Source organism: Ambystoma mexicanum, chromosome 6p (genome assembly GCF_040938575.1).
Source record: "Ambystoma mexicanum isolate Mex_15411 chromosome 6p, UKY_AmexF1_1, whole genome shotgun sequence".
NCBI lineage: Eukaryota > Metazoa > Chordata > Amphibia > Caudata > Ambystomatidae > Ambystoma > Ambystoma mexicanum.
The window spans coordinates 1,084,579,142-1,084,594,224 of NC_090935.1; positions in this window are offsets into that span (position 1 = coordinate 1,084,579,142).

Below are 15,083 nucleotides of genomic sequence, written 5' to 3' on the forward strand. Positions count from 1 at the left end.
AGGTGCACCAGCTTAAGGGTCAATTCTATGCCATTGCCCAAGTCCCGAATTTAATAGCAGCCCTGGACTGCACACATGTGTCACTTGTACCACCCCAGGCACATGAGGCTGCCTACAGAAACCGTAAACAGTACCATTCCCTCAACGTGCAGATGACATGTGGTCCTGACCTCACCTTCAGCCACTGCTGTGCCCGCTACCCAGGATCCACCCACGACTCCATGGTCCATACGCAACAGTACCCTGCCAGCGTACATGGAAAGGCACCGAGACCAAAACACATGGCTACTACAAATGTATACCACAAAGCAAGTCAATCCACAACTGATGGTGCCTGTCACAGAATCCATCATTCCCAATAGGCAGCAGCATCACTGCAGCATACACATTCAAGCACCTTGCACGAACAACATGTCCAACACAGCAGAACACACCCATGCAGGATGTAAGACATGTGGCGGCACAGTGACATATGGAAGCCCCACCACAACAAAGCCTCCTGTGTGAGTAGCACCATGGCTCCCAACACTGACACAGTACAGAAATCCCACCCTGCCCATCCGACAGTAATGAAATTCCAAACCATGAGCTGGCACATCCACGAATGCTCCACACATAAGTAGTCCGAGTAATGACAATGCACATCCCACAAACACTGTCCACAAAATGGCCATGGAAATGCATGGAGAACAGTACAGAATAGTGAAGAGCAGCAAATGCAACTGTAGCCAAATGGATTTGCAATGACACATGAGGCAGCCTCTTCTGTCAAGCAGAAGTAGATGGAAGGGCCCCCTTATCCTGCGACAAGTGAATGAGTACTGTTACATACAGAAACATAGGCGTACCAAGTGGAGAGTACCCCATTGATTCAATCGTGCCCGTAGGACAGCACACTCCACAATGTAATAGGCCAAATGACAAATATGGCAAAATCACACTGATGACAGGGCTCTGTACACCCACTGGACTTACCTTGTCCCCATACCGGCTTTCTCTCCCCTGCAGGTGATTCTGGATATCCCCAGTACACGAGGCACATGACCCCTGTGCGTCACCCACACACGGCGGCGGAGCGGGCATACAACCTTGGCCATGCCCGTACACGGATCTGCGTGGAGAGGGCATTTGGACTGCTGAAGGCATGCTTCCGGTGCCTCGACCGCACGGGAGGGGCAATGATGTATGCACCAGAAAAAGTTGGAAAAATTGTACTGACATGTGCCATGCTGCACAACACCTGTTGTCGCAGAAATGTGCCACTGCCCCCTGATGCTCATGTCCAGCCACCTCAGGATGGTAGTGAGGGCGATGAAGTGCCAGAAGGTGTTGCACATGCACAAAGGGTTGGGCTGAGGGAGGGGAGGTTGGCCAGACAGGGATTGATTGATGGATTCTTTTAGAAATGGGTAATGGGTAAATTGTAAATATGTCACTTCCACATTAAATTGCACTTGTAACAATCACTACTGTCCATGCATTGTGATTTTTGTAACGTGATTTATTTTCTGTCCAACAAACCCCCCTCCCCCCAGTAAACACCCAGCACACAATCCCCCCTCCCCCAGTGAACACCCAACAATCCCCCCTCCCCCCAGTGAAGACCCAACAATCCCCCCTCCCCCAGTGTACAACCCCCAACTGTGCCATTCCCTCATCAGACCAACAACAATGATGCCATGCACCACTAGGATGGGCGCGGACGCTTCCCTCTCCCAGGCCCCTCCGTTGTGCGTGCCCTCAGGTGGCGCATGGACAGGCGCCTCGGAGATGGCTCTAGTGAACCCTCTGTTGTGGGTGTGGTGGAAGTAGAGGGTACAGAAGCGCTGGCCATCATGTGCTGACACATGAGGTTATTGGCCACGCGTTGCTGTTCTGCAAGTGCTGACACTGCCTCTGTGAACTCGCGGACTCGTTGCCCAAAGCCTGTCAGGGCAGCGGTGCATTGTTGTACGACTTTCCGTGTACGCGCATTGTCCCGCGCCAAGTATTTGCACCCATGCCTGATGGAATGACTGACAGCCTTTATGTGCCTGCTCTGCACCTTTGCCATGGCTTCAACCCGGGCCTGTTTGGCCTCGATGATGTCCAGTCGGCCCATGACTGCTGCCCCAGTGACAAAGGGCTCCCCTGGTGTGTCACGTGGTGGACCGCGAATTGGGTGCTGTCGGGGGGGATGGGGGGGTCTGCATGGCGAGAAGCCACTAGCCTGGACTGGGCTGCCTGGCTCAGATTGCTGGTCCTCTGGCCTCCCATAGGACGGTGTGTCCACATCTGGCTGTGGTGTGCTGCAGCGACTCACAGGCGAGTCCCTGCCTGCTGTCTGCCTGGGCTTGGGCTTCCATGGGGTGTTGACACCCCTTCTCCATCACTACTACTGTGAGAGTGTAGTGCGGCGGCATGATGCCCACGTGGAGGTGTTGCTCCCATGTCGGGCTCCAATTCAGACCTCCCTCTCTCGGCATCGGGGCTGTGGATGGTGGCTTGGGGTGAGCTGCCGGTCATCTCCCTGCGGCCATGTGGCTGCTGCTGCTGTCTGGCGGGGCTGCGTTGGGGTGAGGTGGGTGTTCCCCTGGGTTGTCTCCCTTGGGTGCGGCGTCTTTGTGGGGTGCTGGTGCTGGTGGAGGCACGGTGCTGTGGGCGCGTTGTCGGTGTGGCCTCATCCCCATCATCACCGGGCTGTTGGGATTGACGTGTGCCTATGGGGTACATAGGGGGTGGTTTGAGTACAATGCTACACACATTTGTATGATGCAGATCATGCCAACAAGTGTGATTGAAAACAGTACCAATGACACACTCAACTTGCATTCTGTCTAGTCACCATGTGGTGCTTGTTGTGGATGTGCATGGAGGTACACTGCATGGGAACGCGTGATTGGGGTGGACTGCGCTCAGGCTTTTGTGGTTGTGTTGATGCACAGTACCACTCTACGTAGCTGTTCTATGGCTATGGGAGTCTATGCCCTGCCCCTGTCATTCATGCACTGCACGTACGGGGTCATCTAGGCAGCACTACCGTTCTAGGGATGTGGGCCTCAGTTACGGATGTATGCAGTGCCTCAGACATATGTCTTCACTCTCATTCAGATGCATGTATTTGGGGATGGGACTCACCTGCCGTTGGGCCGATGCCAGTCCCTGCCTCCACTCCACCAATGCCCTCGATGGTTCCGACGTCGATCAGGCCCATCAATTTCTCCTCCCATGGTGTGAGGTATGGTGGGGGTGGTGGTGGCCCTCCTCCTGTGGCCCTACTTGCACTCCTGTGCTGGGACAGGATGCCTCGCACTCGCACGCGCAGGTCATTCAGCCGCTTGCGGCAGTCCTCCCCATCCCGGGGCACGCGCCCCACGGCACTGACCCTTTGGGCGACGGATAGCCATATTTGGCCTCTACGATGGGCATTGGTTTTCCGCTGCTGCAGCTCATTATGGTATGTCAGTGCCTCCTCCACAAGTACCTCAAGCTCCTGGTCACTGAACTTGGGTTTCCTGACCCTGTCCAGTGCAGACTTGTCCCTAGTGCGCTCTTGACTCATTTTCCAGCCTTGGATTACGTGGATGGCTTCCGGAAGCTGTGATATCCGACAGATTTTGATTTCCAAGATGGCCGCCGCTTTATTTCCCGTTCCGGCGGTGACGCGTTTCCCGCGCACTATAAGCGCGACGTGGCGGTTGCGCACGGTGCGCCGGATTTAAGGGTTCGCGCTAATCGCGCTAACGCCAGGGACCGGGGCGCGTGCACGATGACTTGTGATCTGGCGGATTATCCGTCGGGCGCCTTGGCGTTATCGCTATTTAGGTCCGGCGGATAATCCGCCACATTTACCGCCCACGTCGTGATGAGGCCCATAATATAAAAAAAACTTTTAAATCAAATGGGCTGGCTTTGTTCCCAAAAGTGGCCAGTCTTTCCAATCCCCCAGCCAAATGTCTTTCGCTTGTCAGCTTGCCCAGGGGTTGTCATGACACCTCCTTTGAATACCTTCAGTTTGAATGCAGAGGATTTCACACTTCTGAGGCAAACACATGGGTTGGAACCCTCCTTTCTTCTTGGGAGCATCTCTGCCATGCAGTCTGAGGCACCCTGTAATCATCACACTTGTCAGCCCAAAGAACAGGGTCCCTGCACTGACAGTATCAAATCACGGGGAGGTGCGACATTTGGCCTTTAAGCCAAACTGATCTAACAGGAATGCCTGCCTCAGTCAGGCTGTTGAAATTCTATATGTGAAGAAAAATAAAATACACATAGTTAAATATACCTATATTTTTGCAGCTTTTCTTCCCCAAATGTATGTTTCTTGGACATTTACAGTATCCTTTCCCATTTAGCTTTCATAATGTCATTTCATCGCTCTGCAAAGCAAAGTAACACAGGTTCATTTTATTTTTAATGTTCATTTAACAAAATGCGGTTTTCCTCGCATCTTTATTTCTGAAAGCTTTCATAGGTCTGGTCAATTTCTACACACAGTGATATGCTTGAGAAATGGGTTATTTGAAACTGACACAAGGCAAAGGAGAGAGAGAGCTTCTTTGGAAGGGCTTTGCGTGTGTTAATTTGTTTTCAAAGTGAATGCTGGCCATGCAGCCTGAAATGAATTCCTGCTTTTCACAGACCTTATTTGACACAATAATGCTGTTCAGGGAGGAATGGCCCTCATTTGATGGTGATCAGCATGAATATAGATGGACCAGGCTGTGTTTTACTAAAAACAAGCTTTGTGATGTTTAAAGATGAAAATAGCACCAGTGCAAGGTCGTTTTAAACACAGAACATTTTCTTTTGCAGTTTTAGGTTTTTGCAAATCACAACATAGAAGCACTGAGCCATTCTGCCTTGGAATCCTTCTCTTTTGGTTCACATGAAGAAAATAAATGCAGCCATTCTCTGGTTGTCTATGTTCCATCTTGCCCAATATGTGCTCAGCAGACACAGCGCAGCCATTATTTTTGTAACTGCTAAAATTCAGTTTTGTGATTCAGGGATTTATGTTGGGCTGGTAAATGTACCCCAAAGAATCCCCCCACCCGACTCCCTGCTTTCCCAGAACTTCTTGTGTCGAGGGAGAGTAGGGCAAAGTGGGGTTCATCGGCTGGAGTTCTTCTTTCATTAGGGAGCTGTATGCCAAGATCTTCTTCCATCTTTTGGTTGGAGAGTGTGGCGCGGCACCCCCTTTCCTTGCCTTTCCAGGTGCCCGGGTGGTCCTCATTCATTCTAGAAGGGCATGGAATTAATAATCTAATAGGAGATAGATAAAAACAGGTTTTAGAATCTTTCATTGACAGTCTTCCCGGAAGGTTGACATCAGTAAAACAAGGAATACATTTACAATGATCAGGGGTATTTGAACAGTATCAGCAAACACATTACTTAACAAGGCAAAGACATGATTGAACTTTTACACCATGGTTTTGTTGTATATTTTTGCAATAACAATGAAGAAAAACACTCCCTGTTAGATAGATATACCTATGGGCCTACCTATTGCCTTCTGCTTTTTCGTCTTCTTTCTTCTCATTCTCCAGGTGTCTCCTCTACTTGATTTTCCTTTGGCTCCTCAATCAGCTGTAAAGTGTGTCTGGGGTGACAACTTTTTAACTGATTAATGTGGACCATTTCTCTTCTGACAGCTCTCCTTTGGGGATGAGGTATTCTGTAAGTGACAGGTCAAATTTTCTCTACAATTTCAAAGGGACTGTGCCAGGAGTAGAGACATTTCTGCTCCTTAGTCTGGTTCCTCTGAAAATTGTACAAGTAGACCCTGTCTCCTACTTGGTATTCCTTTTTGGTTGTTTTTAAGTCATTGTGACTTTTCATCCCCTCTGCCGATTTCTCCAGATTCTGCGGAGTGTACCAAAAGCATGCTGAAGGTGTTTTCTTAGATTCTCAACGTATTCATGTGTTGTGGAGGCGTTTATCAGTGTCTGCTCTTGTGTTCTATAGGGCAGATGCTGAGGTAGCACCATTTTTTGTCCAGTCATTAGCTCAAATGGAGACATTTTGGTCGTAGAAGATGGTGTAGATCTGATGGCCATCAGGACAAGCGGTAATCGGATGTCCCAACTTGGCCCAGAATATGCCACAAACCTTTTTAGAATGCTCACAGTGGTTTTATTGTACCTCTCAACTCCCACTCTAGAGGATGGGTGGTATACAATATGAAGTTTCCTTTTTACCCCAAGTATCTCCCACATCTTTACCATCACTTCGCTGGTGAAGTGACTGCTTCGGTCTGACTCAATCCTTTGGGGAAGGCCAAAACGTGAGAAGATGTGGCAGCTGCTGTTTCTGCCTTCCAATTTGGGTCTGGGAGACATTCCACCCTGTAAGGTGGAATCAGGGATATGGGCACTGGGTAAGGAAAGCCCACCACCTCAAGGGAGCCACGGGTCATGGAACAAGGACCCGACACACAAAGAGAGCTACGGGTGTAGGCAGACGCAGGTGAAGCCAGAAGGGTTTGAAGCAGAACGCCACCCGGGGCTGCCGGGATGTAACAAGAGGGTGGAACTTGATGGCAGCATTTAAGGAAGGCAGTACTCCAGTTAAGCAGCCAATGGAAGGCACGCTAGACAGGAAGCAAGCTGATTGGTGGGGAAATAAGATTGTAAGATTGACAGCGGACATAAAATCCAGCAAACTCACCAGGCTTTGTTGTCGTTTCATTGCAGAACGTTGGTGAGGAAGGAGAAGGAAGGAGAGAATGGTGGGCCTATCCGGCCACTAAGGAGTAAGAGGCAGTCAAGAAACTTCCTCTATTCTGCCTAGATGGGATTTTGACATTGAGGAAACTGTGAGAGACATTGTTAACCAATACATCTGAACCCAAATTGGTGTATTAAAGTTATTATTTATGCATCTACCACGGCTCCAGTGTCTCACTTCCACAAGTGGCGACGAAGGTGGGATTTGACAGCGCAATGGAGAATAAGATTAAAACTTTGCAGAGGGGCAGCAGCAGATGCAGCAGCTCAACCAGATACAGACCCAACAAGCTGTTGCTGACCGGCAAGGTTTTCAGCAAGCCATCCAACTTCAAAGTGCTTTACAAACAACGGCCCAAGAAAAACAGCACGAAAATATCATGCGACTTACAGACGTAGTCGCTAGTTCTGGAACCAGCCTCTGGTACCATCGACCTTATTGCAAAAGTATAAAGATGGAGAGGACCCCGTATTTCTTTTCACTAAGTTTGAGAGGATAGCTAGGAATGCGCAATGGCCTCCTGAATGATGGGGACAATACGTAGCACCCTTTTTGTTTGGAATAATGGAGGGAGCATACCAGGCTGCGAACCCCAATGGAAGCACCCCTTATGGAGAGATTAAGGCAGCAGTGCTTGACCGGTTGGGTTTGAATGAAGAAGCCTATCGAATCCAGTTACGTGACGTCAAATTGAAGAGTGGGGAGAGTCCATGTCAACTGTATTATCGCATCAAAGACCTAGTGGAAAAATGGCTACAGACACCCACCCATGCTATCAACAAAAAAACAGTGTCTAAAACTAAAGACACTCCCGTCCCCTGCACACCATTAAAGCTGATACACAATCAGTCAAATCTTTCCAATTTTTACTTAAAAAATTATGAATATATACAGAAAAGCAAAAACATTAATAAAACAGATTCAATCCAGGGGCTTCTGATTCACATATGCATTTCAAAAGGAATCAAATCAAAATTTCAAACAGGCCATCGATATATAAATGAAATCTTCTTGTAGTAAACTAAAGAGAAGTGTCCAAAATCAATATTCTTTTGATGGACTGAAAGGCTCTACGCGTTTCGGGGAACACCCCTTTCTTCAGGAGCAAAAGAATAATCTGAAATAACATACATTTAGGAGATCATCAGTTTCAAAATTACAACATGTCATTTCAAAACAACACAGAGAAAATCCAACAAATTTAAATAGAGTAATGCGCCTTCTAGGCTGTACACAACTATCCACATCAATTTGAATAAAGTCTGAATGGACAAGGTAAAGAGCACATGTGCAATTAATTGAGCATGCAAGCGGTGTGGTTCCAAAAAAGAGAAAAGTACACTACAAACAAACACTAAAGTAAAAAGTACAGAAGAAAATTATACCTGATAAAAATGAAAGAAAAGTCAGCAGAACTGAGTTCACAGGAGTCCTCTCACTCTCCAAAGATATGTCAAATTCCCACACGGGAAAAATAGCTTGTTTGTAGACAGATTAATGGTGGGGTAGATCCAAAAGGAGAGAATACCCTGCTCAATAAAGGGATGTATATGAAGGCTAATAATCAACCACTGTACCTAAACAAAAGAATAGTGCAGCTATTCCTGAATTGAATACTATGCTTACCCCAAAGTAAAGTCGGCGAACACTGAGTAGTTTGTCCCACGAGGCGCGTATAGCTGACTACGAACTATCGCCCTGAGAGTGTCTAAGCTGGAGACTTTACACATATATGGATTCAGCCTCAATGTAGAAAGGATCCACCACAAAGCATGTAGGCAACTAAAAGAAAAGTAAAATAGAAACAAAATAGTCTTAAATGTAAAAAACCACAAAACCAACAATATCAACTTAACCATTAAAACCCCAGTCCGGGGGTTGATGTTAATTCCCCCTCACCATCTAGGGAGGGCAAATTCTCCCTAGATATCACAATCCCAACCCACCAGGGGCAAAGCATGATTTCGAATTTTAAGTAATGGCAAAAAACATATGGATGTAGATAAAGCCTATCTCTATCTAGTATCCGCTAAGGAACAGAGAAAGATACAGTGTACCCCATCTGGTCCCTAGACTCACCTGCACGTGAAAGTCACAGACTCAAGGATTTGCCACTGCCTGGACAGCATAGCGTTTCATGAAGTCTCTCTCCTTTTAAAGGCCGTTTCAAATCATGTGACAGTGTCACATGATCGAATACGGCAAGCGTCAAAATACGGCGCTTGGAAGAATAACATTGCTGTATTTCTATTCGTCTCCACGTGAGGGAATGATAACAACGGGGCAAAACATCCCCGTGTCCGAAACTCAAGCAAAGTTGAATGCAGACACTTTGAAAATCATGCGTAACACGTGAGAGAGTCACGTGAACAGGTACTTCAGCTAAAATTAGGCAAATACCTGAAGCCCCTGACACCGCAACATGGGTAATAGACAAAGGAAATCCAAAAAGAATTTCCCGTATAGAGTTACAGTGGATATTACTTAGAGGGCATATTGTTACAAAATCACCTGAATAGATGCAGCAGCCAAAAAATGGCAGCAACTACTCCAGTAACTGCCAAAAAAACAATGGGATAAAAGATCTAAAAAAAGAATTAAAAAAACCCCAAAAAAAACATTTTTTGGAGCAAAGGTAAAGATTAAATCAGCAAAATAGCCTAAAGAGGAAACGGTAGAAAAAAAATAATTAACTACAATCGAGCATGGAGAAAAAGAGAAAAAAGACTGAAACCATTAAGTGCTCAAACCCAAATAGCAACAAGCAAATAAAGGGATAGAGAGATTAAGTAAAAAAATGGAGTTCCAATGACAATAAACTGTACCCAATTAATCCAATATTCAACAAAGACCTAAAAGAAACACAAGTTAAGTAAAAACCTATACAGACTCCAAAATATCCAAGGACTCAAAATGAACCAAGAGAACATGTTCATATAAAACTATTAAGGGAAAAATCTTCGTTCAAACCTTTTGGTGAAATGGTGTCCAACGTATGTATCTAAAACATCTCCCTTTGGGCTAAGGTCCTCATGTAGTCACCTCCCCTAGGTGGTCTCTTCACCACTTTCAAAATAGTAAATCGAATCTGTGCTATTGTATGACATGCAGATGTAAAATGTCTTGCAACAGGGGATTTCTCATTGTTGCATCGAATATTAGATTTATGTTCAGTCTACCTCTCTCTGACAGACCTTGCGGTCTGTCCAATGTACATCAGGCCACAAGGGCATTTGATACTATAGATGACCCCCATCGATCGACAGGTAGCGAAATGTTTCAATTTGATTTTTTCCCCCGTGTGGGGGTGTGTGATGTAATCACCCTTCACCACGTTATTGCAGTGACTGCAGGATAAACACGGAAATGTGCCGTTTTTCTTGGTTGCAAGTGTTGATTGTGTGTCTCTGGCTCCACGTTCTGCCTTAACCACCTTGTCTCTAATGTTCATAACTCTTTTATAAACCATCATAGGTGGTCGTGGAAACAATTCGAGTAATATAGGGTCATGATGTAAAATGGACCAATGTTTTTAAACAATTCTTTTGATGTGTAATGACTGTCTGGAGTATTTCAAAATATGAAGAATGGAAGCATTGTCTTTTTTGGGTTTAGGGGTCAGTAATTGATCTCTCGTGATTGGGAGTGCCCTGACATGTGCTTCCTCCTCTATTTCTTTGGGGTAACCTCTTGAAGTAAACTTTTTACACAATGTTGTACATTCATCCTGAAAAACCTCATTGTCAGTAATGATTCTCTTCAAGCGTAGAATCTGGCTATACGGTAGACTGGCCATCATTGGCTTAAGTTGACAACTCGCATAATGAAGTAAACTGTTCACATCCGTAGGCTTGTGATACAAGGATGTTTTGATTTGGTTATCTGAGATCTCCAGCTGTACATCTAGGAAATGAAGAGTAGGTTCTCCTATTTCAAGGGTGAATTTAATCCATGTGTGCACAGTGTTAAGATAACTAAATAAATCTTCCAATTCTTTTTTGGAACCACACCTTACTCCAAAAATATCATATATGTACCCTTTCCACATTACAATCTTCGGTGACCATTCAAGATTGTCCAACACATGTAGTTTCTCGAATCAGTACATATAGATATTTGCATAAACTGGGGCCATTGCTGACCCCATAGATGTACCAGATATTTGAGCATAATATTCCTGTTGGTATCTAAAAAAACTGTTATGCAAAATTATAGTGATGAATTCAATGACAAGTTGTGGATCACATTTCACATTATCGGTTTGTAATCATAGCCACTCTACAGCTTCTATTCCTTCCTGATGTGGAATGGAGGTGTATAGACTACAGACATCAAGTGGAAAAAAGTATACAGTCTGATGACAGGCAAGTGAATTCATTAACATTCAATAGGAAATCCGTGGTGTCTCTCAAATATGTCAGTATTGATTGTACTAGTGGTTGTAGGATCCTATCTACGTATTTGGATACAGGATCTAGAATACTTTCTGTACCCGCAACAATGGGCCTCAATGGTGGATGATGTTTATCCTTGTGTATTTTAGGGAGACCGTATAGAACAGGGATAATCGGATATTTCTTTAACAAAAAAGATCTTGGGCCTCATTACGAATCAGGCGTTAAGGGGTTAACGGCACCGTAAACGGCGCCAACCCTTAACGCCTGATTCCGAGGTCCCTTTGCGCCATGGTGAGTTTAACGCCTGCTTTTTGCAGGCGTTAAAATCCATGGCGCTAAGGGACCATGGTGCTAATTACGCCACCGTAATTTACGGTGGCGTAATTAGCGCCTTCCCCACTCCCATTATGCCCTATGGGGCAAAAATGGGAATGGGGAAGGGTAAAATGGGAAATGGGGATTTACCGCCCCACTCACCTTGGAATGGGGCGGTAAATCCGCCATCCACCATGGTGTAAACGTAGTTTACACCATGGTGGTAAGGGTACGACCCAGGCGGTAACTTACCGCCTGGGTCGTAATGAGGCCCCTAGTCTTCACGTTAATCCAATCGTTATCAAAGGCTTTATTATTGCAATCCTCAATTGTCGCCCTGATATGCGCAGTGGGGTCCCTATCTTATTTAAGGTATGTAGTATTGTCCTCAAGCATAGATCTACACTGGGAGTGGTAGAAGGAAGAGTGCATTACTAAAACTGCTCCCCCCTTGTCTGCTGGTTTAATGGTCAGTTCTAAATCTTTAGCCAATGATTCTAATTCCTTCAGTTGAAAATCTTTCAAATTGAACGGGACTCTTGAGTGAAAATTGATTTTCTTCAGATCATTCCCCACCTTTAGTTCGAAGATGTTTTTGACAGGATTATCAATTGGAGGATCAAAAGAACTTTTTGGTCTCATCTCCAACTGATCATCAAAGTCTTCCCACTCTGACTCATCTGTTTGTGAGTAAAAAAATAATCTAAGCTTAATTTTGCGTAATAATAGATGAAAATTCACTTTTTCATCAAACAATGTGGGATTCGAAGTTGGAACAAAGGAAAGACCTTTGTTAAGAATATCCAATAGATTATCCGATACGTTTTTACTTGAAATATTAACAACAATAGATTCCATAATTTCCTTGTGCCCACGTCGGGTCTTTTTTCTAAAAAAAAGAGGGCTATTGGGATACCAGAAGTATTGGGAACTGATCCTCCAGCTTCTGTTGTCTGGGTAGGATCTGATGGTTGATGTGCCAGAACTTTTTTGCCTGGTATAGGATCACCTATACTACCTTTGCTAGTATTATCTGAACCCGAAGAATTTGGTCAAGGGTTAGGGAATCTATTCCTATTTCTTTGGGCGTAAAACTCCTGCCAGGAGTATACAATGTCGTTATGATAGTCAAAGGTGTCCCTTCTGAATTTACGTAAGTTACATTGTTCAATATCCTCTTTATATGCTGCAAGCTTTTGGTTAATATCTTCTAAAATAGATTTCAAGTCTTGTTCAGATTTTAGTTTACTTAATTGCTCCATTAGGTCTGCAATTTCCTTGTCAATCACATCAAGTAATTTAGCTAACTCTTGGATCATCAAAAGAATAAGGTCCAATGAACATTTATTAAGTATCTGGTCCCACTTAATAATAAAGTCCTTATTCTCTTTACATAGCGTTGGCCTCAGATATACTCTAAGGCCTCTTGGTATCCGTTGAGATTTATTATACTCAACTAAGGTGGAAGCATGCAATTTTTGCGCAATCTCACGTCTGATGATTCTCTCAAGTTTAGAAATGAGACGATCTGGATTCTCCTGTGTGTCAACAAGTTTCTCGGTCTGGCCTATCAAAGCTAAAATGTTTTTAGCTTCCTCATTAGTGAATGCCAAAGTCGTGGCATGTTTATCAGTAATTTTGTTAATTTTAGAAAATGACATACTCCAAGGTACGGGTGCTACCTATGTTTAGTGTCACACAATGAGGGACCAAGACATAAACAAAGTAGAGTTAGATAGGTGCACACCAAGTTAAAAAATATGTATTTCTAAATCAATGAAACTTTAAGAGTTCCGGGTGCTGAGGAGGAATACAGGCCCTGACACAGGGCTTGTGCAGAACATCAACAAAAAACAAGTGTCTAAAACTAAAGACACTCCCGTCCCCTGCACACCATTAAAGCTGATACACAATCAGTCAAATCTTTCCAATGTTTACTTCAGAAATGATGAATATATACATAAAAGCAAAAACATTAATAAAACAGATTCAATCCAGAGGCTTCTGATTCACATATGCATTTCAAAAGGAATCAAATCAAAATTTCAAACAGGCCATCGATATATAAATGAAATCTTCTTGTAGTAAACTAAAGAGAAGTGTCCAAAATCAATATTCTTTTGATGTTCTGAAAGGCTCTACGCGTTTTGGGGAACACCCCCTTCTTCAGGAGCGAAAGAATAATCTGAAATAACATACATTTAGGAGATCATCAGTTTCAAAATTACAACATGTCATTTCAAAGCAACACATAGAAAATCCAACAATTTTAAATAGAGTAATGCGCCTTCTAGGCTGTACACAACTATCCACATCAATTTGAATAAAGTCTGAATGGACAAGGTAAAGAGCACATGTGCAATTAATTGGGCATGCAACCAGTGTGGTTCCAAAAAAGAGAAAAGTACACTACAAACACTAAACTAAAAAGTACAGAAGAAAAATGTACCTGATAAAAATGAAAGAAAAGTCAGCAGAACTGAGTTCACAGGAGTCCCAGACACCCACCCATGCTAACCAGGAATTACTGGACGAAGTCACGTTAGAACAGTTTGTGGAGGCACTACCGGGACCAATGCAAAGATGGGGGAGGCAAAACCACCAGCCAGCGCTAGCAGAAGTAGTAGACATAGCTTCTGCATACCAGAAGGCTGATATCAACGGGATTCCAACAACCAGAGCTACGGGGAGGATACCCTTACCCAGTGGCGAGACTCCAAGGGGGGCGAGATCCCTGTACCTTAGATGGAGACTTCAGGAAGAACAAACCAAGAAATCGGAACAGAAGAGACCCCACCCTGATGAAAAGCCTCCTTTTGCGCGATACCGACAGCACCAATGTTTCGATTGCAGCAAGTGGGGCCACATAGCGATATTCTGCCCCGGGAGAAGAGCGATGGAACCCATTGAAAAAGGATATATGCAAACATACCAAGAAGAACCTATCCCTCGTCCCTACATTATGGACATAAGGGTTGATGGAAGACCAGCATGGTCACTGCTACACAGTGGCAGCAAACATACTATCATCATCGCACCAATCGTGAGTAATTCACCTAATTTGCCTAATGTAGTAGTATTGATCAAATGTATACATGGGGATATAAAAACGTATCCAATGAAGGAAATACAGGTAGAGGTAGATCAGGAGGACTTCCTTGAAAGCTGCTGTCCTACCCTCTCTGCCCAACCCAGTAGTCATAGGTACAGACCTGCCCCACTTCGACCAGACAATGAGGAAACTAGCAGGGAAGGAGAAACTCCCTTCTGAGAAAAATACCACAGGAAATTACCAACCAGCCCAAGGGAAACCGAAGGGGCTCTAAAGAAGGAATCGATTAGCTTGGTGCCAAGCCAACTACATGACCCGCCCAATCTATGGATAGCACAAGAAAGGGCTAGCCAGGAAGGGGACCCGGACCTGTCCAAGGGACCAGTATTCCTATTTTAGCAGGGGTTATTGTACAGAAAATACAAAACTGAAGATGATGTAATAAGGGAACAGTTAGTATTACCCAAATCCCATAGAATTGTCATTATACAGCTGGCACACAACCACCCTTGCGGCGGTCAGATGGCATCGCTGAAAACACAACAGAATATTCTAAAGAGGTTCTACTGGCCTGGAATTTATGGGGTAGTGGTCCGGTTCTGCAA